The sequence below is a fragment of the Lissotriton helveticus genome, chromosome 9 (genome assembly GCF_964261635.1).
Source record: "Lissotriton helveticus chromosome 9, aLisHel1.1, whole genome shotgun sequence".
Lineage (NCBI taxonomy): Eukaryota > Metazoa > Chordata > Amphibia > Caudata > Salamandridae > Lissotriton > Lissotriton helveticus.
Window position 1 is genome coordinate 653,451,272 of NC_136070.1, and position 14,507 is coordinate 653,465,778.

Genomic DNA, 14,507 nt, shown 5'->3' on the forward strand with positions numbered 1-14,507 from the left:
CGAGGGCTTAAAACGTGTTTATTCACTGCGGGTAGAGATATAAACAACATTTAGAGTAAATTCATGTTCATGCGAGAACGTTGAATTTTTCGTGCAAAACAATCGATGACCCGCGACCTGATGAAATTGCTCTGTGTTGACCAAAATGGTCCGTTTTGAAAATTTCGATCTTTCAACTAATTTGGACTTTCAGAGGTGGATCATCCCTTTTGGAGCTAAAATGAGCATCTTTATCGTAATTTTCATGCTTCTAGGGAGCCAAAACTCAAGATTTGGCTCATGGTTAAAAGTGACTTAAAAGGACCAAAATGCTCACTTCGAGGGCTTAAAGCATCCCTTTTGGAGCTAAAATGAGCATCTTTATCATCATTTTCATGCTTCTAGGGCGCCAAAACCGAAGATTTGGGTCATGGTTTAAAGTGACTTAAAAGGACCCAAACGCTCACTTCGAGGGCTTAAAACGTGTTTATTCACTGCGGGAAGAGATATAAACAACATTTAGAGTAAATTAATGGTCATGCGAGAACCTTTGATTTTTCATGCAAAACGATCGATGACCCGCATCCTGATGAAATTGCTCTGAGTTGATCAAAATGGTCCGTTTTGAAAATGTCCATCTTTCAACTAATTTTGACTTTCAGAGGTGGACCATCCCTTTTGGAGCTAAAATGAGCATCTTTATGATAATTTTCATGCTTCTAGGGAGCCAAAACTCAAGATTGGACTCATTGTTAAAAGTGACTTAAAAGGACCCAAATGCTCACTTCGAAGGCTTAAAACATGTTTATTCACTGTGGGAAGAGATATAAACAACATTTAGAGTAAATCAATGGTCATGCGAGAACCTTTGATTTTTCATGCAAAACGATCGATGACCCGCGTCCTGATGAAATTGCTCTGAGTTGATCAAAATGGTCCGTTTTGAAAATTTCCATCTTTCAACTAATTTTGACTTTCAGAGGTGGATCATCCCTTTTGGAGCTAAAATGAGCATCTTTATCATCATTTTCATGCTTCTAGGGAGCCAAAACTCAAGATTTGACTCATGGTTAAAAGTGACTTAAAAGGACCCAAATGCTCACTTTGAGGGCTTAAAACGTGTTTAATCACTGTGGGAAGAGATATAAACAACATTTAGAGTAAATTAATGTTCATGCGAGAACCTTCAATTTTTCATGCAAAACGATCGATGACCCGCAACCTGATGAAATTGCTCTGAGATGACAAAAATGCTACATTTTGAAAATTTCCATCTTTCAACTAACTTTGACTTTTAGAGGTGGATCATCCCTTTTGGAGCTAAAATGAGCATCTTTATCATCATTTTCATGCTTCTAGGGAGCCAAAACTCAAGATTTGGCTCATGGGTAAAAGTGACTTAAAAGGACCCAAATGGTCACTTCCAGGGCTTAAAACGTGTTTATTCATGGCGGGAAGAAATATAAACAACATTTAGAGTAAATTAATGTTCATGCGAGAACCTTCAATTTTTCACGCAAAACAATCGATGACCCGCACCCAGATGAAATTGCTCTGAGATGACCAAAATGCTACGTTTTGAAAATTTCCATCTTTTAACTGATTTTGACTTTTAGAGGTGGATCATCCCTTTTGGAGCTAAAATGAGCTTCTTTATCGTCATTTTCATGCTTCTAGGGAGCCAAAACTCAAGATTTGGCTCATGGTTAAAAGTGACTTAAAAGGACCCAAATGCTCACTTCGAGGGCTTAAAACGTGTTTATTCACTGCGGGTAGAGATATAAACAACATTTAGAGTAAATTCATGTTCATGCGAGAACGTTTAATTTTTCGTGCAAAACAATCGATGACCCGCGACCTGATGAAATTGCTCTGTGTTGACCAAAATGGTCCGTTTTGAAAATTTCGATCTTTCAACTAATTTGGACTTTCAGAGGTGGATCATCCCTTTTGGAGCTAAAATGAGCATCTTTATCGTAATTTTCATGCTTCTAGGGAGCCAAAACTCAAGATTTGGCTCATGGTTAAAAGTGACTTAAAAGAACCAAAATGCTCACTTCGAGGGCTTAAAGCATCCCTTTTGGAGCTAAAATGAGCATCTTTATCGTCATTTTCATGCTTCTAGGGCGCCAAAACCGAAGATTTGGGTCATGGTTTAAAGTGACTTAAAAGGACCCAAACGCTCACTTCGAGGGCTTAAAACGTGTTTATTCACTGCGGGAAGAGATATAAACAACATTTAGAGTAAATCAATGGTCATGCGAGAACCTTTGATTTTTCATGGAAAACGATCGATGACCCGCGTCCTGATGAAATTGCTCTGAGTTGATCAAAATGGTCCGTTTTGAAAATTTCCATCTTTCAACTAATTTTGACTTTCAGAGGTGGATCATCCCTTTTGGAGCTAAAATGAGCATCTTTATCATCATTTTCATGCTTCTAGGGAGCCAAAACTCAAGATTTGACTCATGGTTAAAAGTGACTTAAAAGGACCCAAATGCTCACTTTGAGGGCTTAAAACGTGTTTAATCACTGTGGGAAGAGATATAAACAACATTTAGAGTAAATTAATGTTCATGCGAGAACCTTCAATTTTTCATGCAAAACGATCGATGACCCGCAACCTGATGAAATTGCTCTGAGATGACAAAAATGCTACGTTTTGAAAATTTCCATCTTTCAACTAACTTTGACTTTTAGAGGTGGATCATCCCTTTCGGAGCTAAAATGAGCATCTTTATCGTCATTTTCATGCTTCTAGGGAGCCAAAACTCAAGATTTGGCTCATGGTTAAAAGTGACTTAAAAGGACCCAAATGCTGACTTTGAGGGCTTAAAACGTGTTTGTTCACTGCGGGAAGAGATATAAACAACATTTAGAGTAAATTAATGGTCATGCGAGAACCTTTGATTTTTCATGCAAAACGATCGATGACCCGCGTCCTGATGAAATTGCTCTGAGTTGATCAAAATGGTCAATTTTGAAAATTTCCATCTTTCAACTAATTTTGACTTTCAGAGGTGGATCATCCCTTTTGGAGCTAAAATGAGCATCTTTATCATCATTATCATGCTTCTAGGGACCCAAAACTCAAGATTTGACTCATGGTTAAAAGTGACTTAAAAAGACCCAAATGTTCACTTTGAGGGCTTAAAACGTGTTTATTCACTGCGGGAAGAGATATAAACAACATTTAGAGTAAATTAATGGTCATGCGAGAACCTTTGATTTTTCATGCAAAACGATCGATGACCCGCAACCTGATGAAATTGCTCTGAGATGACAAAAATGCTACATTTTGAAAATGTCCATCTTTCAACTAACTTTGACTTTTAGAGGTGGATCATCCCTTTTGGAGCTAAAATGAGCATCTTTAACGTCATTTTCATGCTTCTAGGGAGCCAAAACTCAAGATTTGGCTCATGGTTAAAAGTGACTTAAAAGGACCCAAATGCTCACTTTGAGGGCTTAAAACGTGTTTATTCACTGCGGGAAGAGATATAAACAACATTTAGAGTAAATTAATGGTCATGCGAGAACCTTTGATTTTTCATGCAAAACGATCGATGACCCGCGTCCTGATGAAATTGCTCTGAGTTGATCAAAATGGTCCATTTTGAAAATTTCCATCTTTCAACTAATTTTGACTTTCAGAGTTGGATCATCCCTTTTGGAGCTAAAATGAGCATCTTTATCATCATTTTCATGCTTCTAGGTAGCCAAAACTCAAGATTTGACTCATGGTTAAAAGTGACTTAAAAGGACCCAAATGCTCACTTTGAGGGCTTAAAACGTGTTTATTCACTGCGGGAAGAGATATAAACAACATTTAGAGTAAATTAATGGTCATGCGAGAACCTTTGATTTTTCATGCAAAACGATCGATGACCCGCGTCCTGATGAAATTGCTCTGAGTTGATCAAAATGGTCCGTTTCGAAAATTTCCATCTTTCAACTAATTTTGACTTTCAGAGGTGAATCATCCCTTTTGGAGCTAAAATGAGCATCTTTATGATCATTTTCATGCTTCTAGGGAGCCAAAACTCAAGATTTGACTCATTGTTAAATGTGACTTGAAAGGACCCAAATGCTCACTTTGAGGGCTTAAAACGTGTTTATTCACTGCGGGAAGAGATACAAACAACATTTAGAGTAAATTAATGTTCATGCGAGAACCTTCGTTTTTTCATGCAAAACGATCGATGACGCCGCTACCTGATGAAATTGCTCTGAGTTGACCAAAATGGTCTGTTTTGAAAATGTCAATCTTTCAACTAATTTTGACTTTCAGAGGTGGATCGTCCCTTTTGGAGCTACAATGAGCATCTTTATCATCATTTTCATGCTTCTAGGGAGCCAAAACTCAAGATTTGACTCATGGTTAAAAGTGACTTAAAAGGACCCAAATGCTCACTTTGAGGGCTTAAAACGTGTTTATTCACTGCGGGAAGAGATATAAACAACATTTAGAGTAAATTAATGGTCATGCGAGAACCTTTGATTTTTCATGCAAAACGATCGATGACCCGCGTCCTGATGAAATTGCTCTGAGTTGATCAAAATGGTCCATTTTGAAAATTTCCATCTTTCAACTAATTTTGACTTTCAGAGGTGGATCATCCCTTTTGGAGCTAAAATGAGCATCTTTATCATCATTTTCATGCTTCTAGGGAGCCAAAACTCAAGATTTGGCTCATGGTTAAAAGTGACTTAAAAGGAACAAAATGCTCACTTCGAGGGCTTAAATCATCCCTTTTGGAGCTAAAATGAGCATCTTTATCGTCATTTTCATGCTTCTAGGGCGCCAAAACCGAAGATTTGGCTCATGGTTTAAAGTGACTTAAAAGGACCCAAACGCTCACTTCGAGGGCTTAAAACGTGTTTATTCACTGCGGGAAGAGATATAAACAACATTTAGAGTAAATTAATGGTCATGCGAGAACCTTTGATTTTTCATGCAAAACGATCGATGACCCGCGTCCTGATGAAATTGCTCTGAGTTGATCAAAATGGTCCGTTTTGAAAATTTCCATCTTTCAACTAATTTTGACTTTCAGAGGTGGATCATCCCTTTTGGAGCTAAAATGAACATCTTTATCGTCATTTTCATGCTTCTAGGCTGCCAAAACTCAAGATTTGGCTCATGGTTAAAAGTGACTTAAAAGGAACAAAATGCTCACTTCGAGGGCTTAAATCATCCCTTTTGGAGCTAAAATGAGCATCTTTATCGTCATTGTCATGCTTCTAGGGTGCCAAAACTCAAGATTTGACTGATTGTTAAAAGTGACTTAAAAGGACCCAAATGCTCACATCGAGAGCTTAAAACGTGTGTATTCACTACGGGAAGAGATATAAACAACATTTAGAGTAAATTAATGTTCGTGCGAGAACGTTCAATTTTTCATGCAAAACAATCGATGACCCGCGCGACCTGATGAAATTGCTCTGAGTTGACCAAAATGGTCCGTTTTGAAAATTTCGATCTTTCAACTAATTTTGACTTTCAGAGGTGGATCATCCCTTTTGGAGCTAAAATGAGCATCTTTATCTTCATTTTCATGCTTCTAGGGAGCCAAAATTCAAGATTTGGCTCATGGTTTAAAGTGACTTAAAAGGACCCAAACGCTCACTTCGAGGGCTTAAAACGTGTTTATTCACTGCGGGAAGAGATATAAACAACATTTAGAGTAAATTAATGGTCATGCGAGAACCTTTGATTTTTCATGCAAACCGATCGATGACCCGCGTCCTGATGAAATTGCTCTGAGTTGATCAAAATAGTCCGTTTTGAAAATTTCCATCTTTCAACTAATTTTGACTTTCAGACGTGGATCATCCCTTTAGGAGCTAAAATGAGCATCTTTATCATCATTTTCATGCTTCTAGGGAGCCAAAACTCAAGATTTGGCTCATGGTTAAAAGTGACTTAAAAGGACCCAAATGCTCACTTCGAGGGCTTAAAACGTGTTTATTCACTGCGGGTAGAGATATAAACAACATTTAGAGTAAATTAATGGTCATGCGAGAACCTTTGATTTTTCATGCAAAACGATCGATGACCCGCAACCTGATGAAATTGCTCTGAGATGACAAAAATGCTACGTTTTGAAAATTTCCATCTTTCAACTAACTTTGACTTTTAGAGGTGGATCATCCCTTTTGGAGCTAAAATGAGCATTTTTATCGTCATTTTCATACTTCTAGGGAGCCAAAACTCAAGATTTGGCTCATGGTTAAAAGTGACTTAAAAGGACCCAAATGCTCACTTTGAGTGCTTAAAACGTGTTTATTCACTGCGGGAAGAGATATAAACAGCATTTAGAGTAAATTAATGGTCATGCGAGAACCTTTGATTTTTCATGCAAAACGATCGATGACCCGCGTCCTGATGAAATTGCTCTGAGTTGACCAAAATGGTCCATTTTGAAAATTTCCATCTTTCAACTAATTTTGACTTTCAGAGGTGGTTCATCCCTTTTGGAGCTAAAATGAGCATCTTTATCGTCAATTTCATGCTTCTAGGGAGCCAAAACTCAAGATTTGGCTCATGGTTAAATGTGACTTGAAAGGACCCAAATGCTCACTTTGAGGGCTTAAAACGTGTTTATTCACTGCGGGAAGAGATACAAACAACATTTAGAGTAAATTCATGTTCATGCGAGAACGTTAAATTTTTCATGCAAAACAATCGATGACCCGCGACCTGATGAAATTGCTCTGTGTTGACCAAAATGGTCCGTTTTGAAAATTTCGATCTTTCAACTAATTTTGACTTTCAGAGGTGGATCATCCCTTTTGGAGCTAAAATGAGCATCTTTATCTTCATTTTCATGCTTCTAGGGAGCCAAAACTCAAGATTTGGCTCATGGTTAAAAGTGACTTAAAAAAAACAAAATGCTCACTTCGAGGGCTTAAATCATCCCTTTTGGAGCTAAAATGAGCATCTTTATCGTCATTTTCATGCTTATAGGGCGCCAAAACCGAAGATTTGGCTCATGGTTTAAAGTAACTTAAAAGGACCCAAACGCTCACTTCGAGGGCTTAAAACGTGTTTATTCACTGCGGGAAGAGATATAAACAACATTTAGAGTAAATTCATGTTCATGCGAGAACGTTCAATTTTTCATGCAAAACAATCGATGACCCGCGACCTGATGAAATTGCTCTGTGTTGACCAAAATGGTCCGTTTTGAAAATTTCGATCTTTCAACTAATTTTGACTTTCAGAGGTGGATCATCCCTTTTGGAGCTAAAATAAGCATCTTTATCTTCATTTTCATGCTTCTAGGGAGCCAAAACTCAAGATTTGGCTCATGGTTAAAAGTGACTTAAAAGGAACAAAATGCTCACTTCGAGGGCTTAAATCATCCCTTTTGGAGCTAAAATGAGCATCTTTATCGTCATTTTCATGCTTCTAGGGCGCCAAAACCGAAGATTTGGCTCATGGTTTAAAGTGACTTAAAAGGACCCAAACGCTCACTTCGAGGGCTTAAAACGTGTTTATTCACCGCGGGAAGAGATATAAACAACATTTAGAGTAAATTAGTGGTCATGCGAGAACCTTTGATTTTTCATGCAAAACGATCGATGACCCGCGTCCTGATGAAATTGCTCTGAGTTGATCAAAATGGTCCATTTTGAAAATTTCCATCTTTCAACTAATTTTGACTTTCAGAGGTGGATCATCCCTTTTGGAGCTAAAATGAACATCTTTATCGTCATTTTCATTCTTCTAGGCTGCCAAAACTCAAGATTTGGCTCATGGGTAAAAGTGATTTAAAAGGACCCAAATGCTCACTTCGAGGGCTTAAAACGTGTTTATTCACTGCGGGTAGAGATATAAACAACATTTAGAGTAAATTCATGTTCATGCGAGAACGTTCAATTTTTCATGCAAAACAATCGATGACCCGCGACCTGAAGAAATTGCTCTGTGTTGACCAAAATGGTCCATTTTGAAATTTCGATCTTTCAACTAATTTGGACTTTCAGAGTTGGATCATCCCTTTTGGAGCTAAAATGAGCATCTTTTATCTTCATTTTCATGCTTCTAGGGAGCCAAAACTCAAGATTTGGCTCATGGTTAAAAGTGACTTAAAAGGACCCAAATGCTCACTTCGAAGGCTTAAAACGTGTTTATTCACTGCGGGAAGAGATACAAACAACATTTAGAGTAAATTAATGTTCATGCAATAACCTTCGATTTTTCATGCAAAACGATCGATGACCCGCGACCTGATGAAATTGCTCTGAGTCGACCAAAATGGTCCGTTTTGAAAATTTCGATCTTTCAACTAATTTTGACTTTCAGAGGTGGATCATCCCTTTTGGAGCTAAAATGAGCATCTTTATCGTCATTTTCATGCTTCTAGGGCGCCAAAACCGAAGATTTGGGTCATGGTTAAAGTGACTTAAAAGGACCCAAACGCTCACTTCGAGGGCTTAAAACGTGTTTATTCACTGCGGGAAGAGATATAAACAACATTTAGAGTAAATTAATGGTCAAGCGAGAACCTTTGATTTTTCTTGCAAAACGATCGATGACCCGCGTCCTGATGAAATTGCTCTGAGTTGATCAAAATGGTCCGTTTTGAAAATGTCCATCTTTCAACTAATTTTGACTTTCAGAGGTGGATCATCCCTTTTGGAGCTAAAATGAGCATCTTTATGATCATTTTCATGCTTCTAGGGAGCCAAAACTCAAGATTGGGACTCATTGTTAAAAGTGACTTAAAAGGGCCCAAATGCTCACTTCGAAGGCTTAAAACATGTTTATTCACTGTGGGAAGAGATATAAACAACATTTAGAGTAAATCAATGGTCATGCGAGAACCTTTGATTTTTCATGCAAAACGATCGATGACCCGCGACCTGATGAAATTGCTCTGTGTTGACCAAAATGGTCCGTTTTGAAAATTTCGATCTTTCAACTAATTTTGACTTTCAGAGGTGGATCATCCCTTTTGGAGCTAAAATGAGCATCTTTATCTTCATTTTCATGCTTCTAGGGAGCCAAAACTCAAGATTTGGCTCATGGTTAAAAGTGACTTAAAAGGAACAAAATGCTCACTTCGAGGGCTTAAATCATCCCTTTTGGAGCTAAAATGAGCATCTTTATCGTCATTTTCATGCTTCTAGGGCGCCAAAACCGAAGATTTGGCTCATGGTTTAAAGTGACTTAAAACGACCCAAACGCTCACTTCGAAGGCTTAAAACGTGTTTATTCACTGCGGGAAGAGATATAAACAACATTTAGAGTAAATTAATGGTCATGCGAGAACCTTTGATTTTTCATGCAAAACGATTGATGACCCGCGTCCTGATGAAATTGCTCTGAGTTGATCAAAATGGTCCGTTTTGAAAATGTCCATCTTTCAACTAATTTTGACTTTCAGAGGTGGATCATCCCTTTTGGAGCTAAAATGAGCATCTTTATGATCATTTTCATGCTTCTAGGGAGCCAAAACTCAAGATTGGACTCATTGTTAAAAGTGACTTAAAAGGACCCAAATGCTCACTTCAAAGGCTTAAAACGTGTTTATTCACTGCGGGAAGAGATATAAACAACATTTAGAGTAAATTAATGGTCATGCGAGAACCTTTGATTTTTCATGCAAAACGATCGATGACCCGCGTCCTGATGAAATTGCTCTGAGTTGATCAAAATGGTCCGTTTTGAAAATTTCCATCTTTCAACTAATTTTGACTTTCAGAGGTGGATCATCCCTTTTGGAGCTAAAATGAACATCTTTATCGTCATTTGCATGCTTCTAGGCTGCCAAAATTCAAGATTTGGCTCATGGGTAAAAGTGATTTAAAAGGACCCAAATGCTCACTTCGAGGGCTTAAAACGTGTTTATTCACTGCGTGTAGAGATATAAACAACACTTAGAGTAAATTCATGTTCATGCGAGAACGTTCAATTTTTCATGCAAAACAATCGATGACCCGCGACCTGAAGAAATTGCTCTGTGTTGACCAAAATGGTCCGTTTTGAAAATTTCGATCTTTCAACTAATTTGGACTTTCAGAGTTGGATCATCCCTTTTGGAGCTAAAATGAGCATCTTTATCTTCATTTTCATGCTTCTAGGGAGCCAAAACTCAAGATTTGGCTCATGGTTAAAAGTGACTTAAAAGGACCCAAATGCTCACTTCGAAGGCTTAAAACGTGTTTATTCACTGCGGGAAGAGATACAAACAACATTTAGAGTAAATTAATGTTCATGCAATAACCTTCGATTTTTCATGCAAAACGATCGATGACCCGCGACCTGATGAAATTGCTCTGAGTTGACCAAAATAGTCCGTTTTGAAAATGTCCATCGTTCAACTAATTTTGACTTTCAGAGGTGTATCATCCCTTTTTGACCTAAAATGAGCATCTTATCATCATTTTCATGCTTCTAGGGAGCCAAAACTCAAGATTTGACTCATTGTTAAAAGTGACTTAAAAGGACCCAAATGCTCACTTCGAGAGCTTAAAACGTGTGTATTCACTACGGGAAGAGATATAAACAACATTTAGAGTAAATTAATGTTCGTGCGAGAACGTTCAATTTTTCATGCAAAACAATCGATGACCCGCGACCTGATGAAATTGCTCTGAGTTGACCAAAATGGTCCATTTTGAAAATGTCGATCTTTCAACTAATTTTGACTTTCAGAGGTGGATCATCCCTTTTGGAGCTAAAATGAGCATCTTTATCTTCATTTTCATGCTTCTAGGGAGCCAAAATTCAAGATTTGGCTCATGGTTTAAAGTGACTTAAAAGGACCCAAACGCTCACTTCGAGGGCTTAAAACGTGTTTATTCACTGCGGGAAGAGATATAAACAACATTTAGAGTAAATTAATGGTCATGCGAGAACCTTTGATTTTTCATGCAAACCGATCGATGACCCGCGTCCTGATGAAATTGCTATGAGTTGATCAAAATAGTCCGTTTTGAAAATTTCCATCTTTCAACTAATTTTGACTTTCAGACGTGGATCATCCCTTTTGGAGCTAAAATGAACATCTTTATCATCATTTTCATGCTTCTAGGGAGCCAAAACTCAAGATTTGGCTCATGGGTAAAAGTGACTTAAAAGGACCCAAATGCTCACTGCGAGGGCTTAAAACGTGTTTATTCATGGCGGGAAGAGATATAAACAACATTTAGAGTAAATTAATGTTTATGCGAGAACCTTCAATTTTTCATGCAAAACAATCGATGACCCGCACCCAGATGAAATTGCTCTGAGATGACCAAAATGCAACGTTTTGAAAATTTCCATCTTTCAACTGATTTTGACTTTTAGAGGTGGATCATCCCTTTTGGAGCTAAAATGAGCATCTTTATCGTCATTTTCATGCTTCTAGGGAGCCAAAACTCAAGATTTGGCTCATGATTAAAAGTGACTTAAAAGGACCCAAATGCTCACTTCGAGGGCTTAAAACGTGTTTATTCACTGCTGGTAGAGATATAAACAACATTTAGAGTAAATTCATGTTCATGCGAGAACGTTTAATTTTTCATGCAAAACAATCGATGACCTGCGACCTGATGAAATTGCTCTGTGTTGACCAAAATGGTCCGTTTTGAAAATTTCGATCTTTCAACTAATTTTGACTTTCAGAGGTGGATCATCCCTTTTGGAGCTAAAATGAGCATCTTTATCATAATTTTCATGCTTCTAGGGAGCCAAAACTCAAGATTTGGCTCATGGTTAAAAGTGACTTAAAAGGACCAAAATGCTCACTTCGAGGGCTTAAAGCATCCCTTTTGGAGCTAAAATGAGCATCTTTATCGTCATTTTCATGCTTCTAGGGCGCCAAAATCGAAGATTTGGGTCATGGTTTAAAGTGACTTAAAAGGACCCAAACGCTCACTTCGAGGGCTTAAAACGTGTTTATTCACTGCGGGAAGAGATATAAACAACATTTAGAGTAAATTAATGGTCATGCGAGAACCTTTGATTCTTCATGCAAACCGATCGATGACCCGCGACCTGATGAAATTGCTCTGAGTTGATCAAAATAGTTCGTTTTGAAAATTTCCATCTTTCAACTAATTTTGACTTTCAGACGTGGATCATCCCTTTTGGAGCTAAAATGAACATCTTTATCATCATTTTCATGCTTCTAGGGAGCCAAAACTCAAGATTTGGCTCATGGGTAAAAGTGACTTAAAAGGACCCAAATGCTCACTTCGAGGGCTAAAAACGTGTTTATTCATGGCGGGAAGAGATATAAACAACATTTAGAGTAAATTAATGTTCATGCGAGAACCTTCAATTTTTCATGCAAAACAATCGATGACCCGCACCCAGATGAAATTGCTCTGAGATGACCAAAATGCTACGTTTTGAAAATTTCCATCTTTCAACTGATTTTGACTTTTAGAGGTGGATCATCCCTTTTGGAGCTAAAATGAGCATCTTTATCGTCATTTTCATGCTTCTAGGCTGCCAAAACTCAAGATTTGGCTCATGGGTAAAAGTGATTTAAAAGGACCCAAATGCTCACTTCGAGGGCTTAAAACGTGTTTAATCACTGTGGGAAGAGATATAAACAACATTTAGAGGAAATTAATGTTCATGCGAGAACCTTCAATTTTTCATGCAAAACGATCGATGACCCGCAACCTGATGAAATTGCTCTGAGATGACAAAAATGCTACGTTTTGAAAATTTCCATCTTTCAACTAACTTTGACTTTTAGAGGTGGATCATCCCTTTTGGAGCTAAAATGAGCATCTTTATCGTCATTTTCATGCTTCTAGGGAGCCAAAACTCAAGATTTGGCTCATGGTTAAAAGTGACTTAAAAGGACCCAAATGCTCACTTCGAAGGCTTAAAACGTGTTTATTCACTGCGGGAAGAGATACAAACAACATTTAGAGTAAATTAATGTTCATGCAATAACCTTCGATTTTTCATGCAAAACGATCGATGACCCGCGACCTGATGAAATTGCTCTGAGTTGACCAAAATAGTCCGTTTTGAAAATGTCCATCGTTGAACTAATTTTGACTTTCAGAGGTGTATCATCCCTTTTGGACCTAAAATGAGCATCTTTATCATCATTTTCATGCTTCTAGGGTGCCAAAACTCAAGATTTGACTCATTGTTAAAAGTGACTTAAAAGGACCCAAATGCTCACTTCGAGAGCTTAAAACGTGTGTATTCACTACGGGAAGAGATATAAACAACATTTAGAGTAAATTAATGTTCGTGCGAGAACGTTCAATTTTTCATGCAAAACAATCGATGACCCGCGACCTGATGAAATTGCTCTGAGTTGACCAAAATGGTCCGTTTTGAAAATTTCGATCTTTCAACTAATTTTGACTTTCAGAGGTGGATCATCCCTTTTGGAGCCAAAATGAGCATCTTTATCTTCATTTTCATGCTTCTAGGGAGCCAAAATTAAAGATTTGGCTCATGGTTTAAAGTGACTTAAAAGGACCCAAACGCTCACTTCGAGGGCTTAAAACGTGTTTATTCACTGCGGGAAGAGATATAAACAACATTTAGAGTAAATTAATGGTCATGCGAGAACCTTTGATTCTTCATGCAAACCGATCGATGACCCGCGACCTGATGAAATTGCTCTGAGTTGATCAAAATAGTTCGTTTTGAAAATTTCCATCTTTCAACTAATTTTGACTTTCAGACGTGGATCATCCCTTTTGGAGCTAAAATGAACATCTTTATCATCATTTTCATGCTTCTAGGGAGCCAAAACTCAAGATTTGGCTCATGGGTAAAAGTGACTTAAAAGGACCCAAATGCTCACTTCGAGGGCTAAAAACGTGTTTATTCATGGCGGGAAGAGATATAAACAACATTTAGAGTAAATTAATGTTCATGCGAGAACCTTCAATTTTTCATGCAAAACAATCGATGACCCGCACCCAGATGAAATTGCTCTGAGATGACCAAAATGCTACGTTTTGAAAATTTCCATCTTTCAACTGATTTTGACTTTTAGAGGTGGATCATCCCTTTTGGAGCTAAAATGAGCATCTTTATCGTCATTTTCATGCTTCTAGGCTGCCAAAACTCAAGATTTGGCTCATGGGTAAAAGTGATTTAAAAGGACCCAAATGCTCACTTCGAGGGCTTAAAACGTGTTTATTCACTGCGGGTAGATATATAAACAACATTTAGAGTAAATTCATGTTCATGCGAGAACGTTTAATTTTTCATGCAAAACAATCGATGACCCGCGACCTGATGAAATTGCTCTGTGTTGACCAAAATGGTCCGTTTTGAAAATTTCGATCTTTCAACTAATTTTGACTTTCAGAGGTGGATCATCCCTTTTGGAGCTAAAATGAGCATCTTTATCGTAATTTTCATGCTTCTAGGGAGCCAAAACTCAAGATTTGGCTCATGGTTAAAAGTGACTTAAAAGGACCAAAATGCTCACTTCGAGGGCTTAAAGCATCCCTTTTGGAGCTAAAATGAGCATCTTTATCGTCATTTTCATGCTTCTAGGGCGCCAAAACCGAAGATTTGGGTCATGGTTTAAAGTGACTTA